Source organism: Lissotriton vulgaris, unplaced genomic scaffold (genome assembly GCF_964263255.1).
Source record: "Lissotriton vulgaris unplaced genomic scaffold, aLisVul1.2 SCAFFOLD_2278, whole genome shotgun sequence".
Lineage (NCBI taxonomy): Eukaryota > Metazoa > Chordata > Amphibia > Caudata > Salamandridae > Lissotriton > Lissotriton vulgaris.
Window position 1 is genome coordinate 103,884 of NW_028241342.1, and position 4,186 is coordinate 108,069.

At 42.3% G+C, this 4,186-nt stretch overlaps 1 pseudogene; it reads right to left on the reverse strand.

Moving 5' to 3' along the window:
• Nucleotides 1-1,632: 1,632 nt before the first annotated feature.
• LOC147671316 (protocadherin gamma-A1 pseudogene) lies at nucleotides 1,633-3,950 on the reverse strand (annotated as a pseudogene).
• Between the last annotated feature and the right edge of the window lie 236 nt (nucleotides 3,951-4,186).

The window sequence follows — 4,186 nt, forward strand, 5'->3', positions numbered from 1 at the left end:
TTCATAATCCTCATCAGCCAGGTTATCTTGAATCCAGTGGTAGAGTGAGCATAGCCTGGCTGATCAGGGAAGACATGGCTTGGCAGTTCGGGTTAGACTGTTCTCATGAGGTACAGGGTCAGACTGATTTGCATGTGGCTATGTCTGAACTGGGGTGGTGGAGTGATCTAAAGAATGATGATGGATTAAACCCAGATCAGTTGACTGGGGGTGAGTGTTTGATTTGCTCAAACGCTCCATCCATCATCCCATTTGGTATTACTAATAAAGAAGCTTTCATTAGGTTAAAAAACTTCAACATTGAAAGAACATTTCTCTCTCTCTCTCTCTCTCTCTGTCTATCTATCTATCTCTCTCTTTCTCCCTCTCTCTCTCTCTCTCTCTCTATCTCTCTCTCTCTTTCTCTCCATTTTTGCGACACAAAAAACACAATGATGAGGAGAATAAGACCTTCTCTACATGAGCTAATCATTGTCACATATTTTAGTCATTGTTAAAAAAAAATGGATGAAAACTAGCAACTTTGTCCCTGGCTGGACATAAAGGCAAATCCAAAAACCAACTGAGATGAAGTGAAGCATATCAATATCTACCCTTTGCCTCGTTTCTTATGAACTGCCACCAGTTCTCTCGTACAACCTCCTATCCTGAACTTCAGCAGCTTTACTGAAAAAACATTTGCCTTATGAATGTTGACTTTATGACTTGTCTCACTCTCTCTGGGGACACATATCAATGAACTCTGGCTACACTTTAGGCTGCACAATAGCATATATGACTTCCCTCCTTGATAGCTACATTCCTGGACCACTTTCAAAATGAAATTTTTCGAGAACCTATTTACACACAAAAAAACATTAGTTACATCAAATTATGTACACCGTTTGGACACTGAATATGTGCAAACCTTTTCTATTAACCTCTCTTATTATTCACACTTTAATGTGTGCCATAGGTAGAACCATTCCAATTTCCTTCCTGCGATTTTTATATACTGCAGGTTTTTATCCCAAGAGGAATCATGATTTAGTCACATATTTAAACAGGATCAAAGGAAAAGAGGGGGGTTCCAAGGGGTGGGTGTGGAGGGGGACTGCATACAAAGACAAGGGAACACTCTTGATAAAACCTCTGTTGGTCTACCCTGCACTTTATCATCCAATAGCACTATTATAGTACTAATAATACTATTTTAGCTAATCGTTATATGAACCAGGAGCTCGAGAAAGCTTAGTGTCATTTACTGAATGAATGTAAGTCAAACCCATGACAACATCCATATATGAGCCAGTAAACTTTCAGAGTGCATCATCATGACGGGCTGGGTCTAGTAACAATTGCAAGTAAAATGTACATGTTTTTCTGATATACAAAGCCCTCTTTTCAGTTTCTGCTGGTCTCATCCATGCCTAATAATCTTCAGTCACCCTCTTACTCAAGCTCTATCAGGTCGTGCAGCTAAACATGATATTACAAAGATTTAACATTTTGTGTTTTGCGGCAACTTAAAGATAAAGTAAAAAATAGACAGCTTACCTGAATGAATGATCCCTCCTCTGTATTTGTTATTAAGGGTTCGTCAATTAGAAGAGGTCCATGTGCATTCAAATTCTGAGCACATGAAAGGGAATTTCAGCATTGGGATTCCAGAAATGTATTATGATTTTTATTTGAAACTGCGGTTAAATACAAATCTGAAGAGTGTGCCTGAAGAAAAGCCCGCACACCATCTATTCCAACAAACTGGGAGGAGGGGACGGCATTGAAATTAACACAGGATGAGTCCAAGAACCTAGCCTGTCTCCACTGGCGGACTCTAAGGGTGAGTACCAATATTAATGCAAAAAGGAAAGGAAGGAAACAGCAGTGAGGGTGATCACCAAGTACAGGGTGAGGTCGGACTCCACCTCTATAGGAGCAGAAACATTGCTTAAATCGGAAAGTATTTCAGGAATACTATCTGCTACCAATATGGTGACCGTAACTGAGAAACAGAGGGGAGTCTGCCCATTGTCCTTCACTAAGACCACCAGAAATTGTTTTATGGCGTCTTTTTCCATAATAGGTCGGGCTGTTCTGACTTCTCCTGTGTGAAGACCCACAGTAAACAGCCCCTGGTCTGTGGACCTCAAAAGCTGGTAGGAGAGCAAGGCATTCTGCCCTGAGTCAACATCGATTGCCACGACCTTCGTAATCAGATAACCTGGTTCTGAAGCGCGAGGGGCCATCTCCACCCCAGAGGACGTATCTGTGGGGGTTGATGGATACAATATTTCAGGTGCATTGTCGTTTTGATCAAGTATAACAAAAGAAACAGTAACATTACTGGATAGAGCTGGATAGCCACTATCTTGTGCAGTCACCACAGCATGTAGTTCTTGAAGCTGTTCAAAGTCAAACGATCTAAGAGCATACATGATGCCAGACTCTGAGTTAATTGAGATGTACTAAGACAGGGGCACTTCTCCGCTGTGCACTCCGTCAGTAATAGAGTAGGTAACTCTTGCATTTTCTTTTGAATCTAGATCATTTGCCTTCACTGAAAAGATGGAGGCACCTGGAGGTGTGTTTTCAATTATATATGTTGTATATGACTGCTGCTCAAACACTGGCGAATTGTCATTAATATCTGAAATGGTCAGATAGATGGTTTCTGTTTTGGACAGAGGTGGAGTCCCATGATCTGTAGCTGTGATTGTTATACTATATTGTGGAGATTCCTCCCTATCCAGAATTCTGTCAGTAACCAGACTGTAATAGTTTTCCATCGACTTCTTTAACGCAAATGGAAGATGGTGAGGGATTGTGCATGTCAGCTGGCCGTGCTCACCAGAATCTCGATCATAGACATGTAAAAGAGCAACTACTGTGCCTGGCGGGCTATTTTTTTCAAGCGTGGTAGTCTGAGATTTCATAACAATTACGGGAGTATTATCATTCACGTTGACAACTTCAAGCAAAACTTTACACCTGGAAGACAGCCCTCCGTTGTCTTTTGCTTGCACTTGAAATTCATAATTTTCGGTTTCTTCAAAGTCCAAACTGCCGATCACAGATATTTCTCTAGTTTTAGAATCGACGTGGAACAATTCAGAAATGATGTTCAATGAATAGGTTACCTCTGAGTTTGTTCCTTGATCTCTGTCAGTTGTTCTTAAGGTAGTCACAACAGTGCCATTCGGCGAGTTCTCCAACACACTAACTTTATACACAGGCTGACTAAAAATGGGCGGGTTGTCATTAAAATCAAGGACATTGACTGTAATGAGAGCTGTGCCTGATCTGACCGGGTCTCCTCCGTCTGTGGCTGTTAGGATTAGATGATAAACTTCCTGAGCTTCTCTGTCTGGAGGTTTTTCAAGGACCAGTTCAGATATTTTCCCACCATCGGGCCCTGTTTTTACGTCCAGAGGGAAGTGTGCATTCTCACTGAGCTGATAGCCCTGCAGCGAGTTAATTTCTACGTCAGCGTCTTGAGCTTGAGGAAGGACAAAGCGCGCCCCCGGCCCTGTATTCTCGTGCACGTGTAAAACTGATTCTTTGGTGATAAAAACGGGCGAATTGTCATTGATATCCAAAATTTCGATGTCGACAGTGTACAGCTTCATAATATCCTCCACCAGTATCTCTACGTGCAGCAGGCACCGGATGCTCTGTCTGCACGCACGTTCTCTGTCTATCCGTTCGCTGATGTACAAATGGCCGTTGTTTACATTGAGAGTAAAATCTTGCGTCCTACCTTTAGAAACAAGGCTGACCATGCGGTGCGACATCTCCTTCACATCCAGCCCCAGGTCCAAGGCAACATTTCCGACTACTGAGCCCTTCTCCATTTCCTCAGGGATTGAATAGTGAATCTGCCCAAAAACCGCTTCCCAGACCGTTAGCAAAATCAGAAAGAGAAGCATCTGTCGTGCTTTTAAATCGCAGCGTTTGAGACTCGGAGCCATGGGGCATATTACCAAGCAATAGCGATAATTGTCGCTATTGCTTGGTTAGAGACAAAAATTTACCACTGAGCTGCGGCTATTTTTACCGCAAATAAACCTTGGTATCACCAAGGTTTAACGCAAATGCGATAAAAATCGCCGCAAAGCATGAATATCGCTGAAAAGTCCACGATATTCATGCATTACCGAGCTAATGCTCTTAGCCATGTTATCCACCTCCCTTTGGATAACATGGC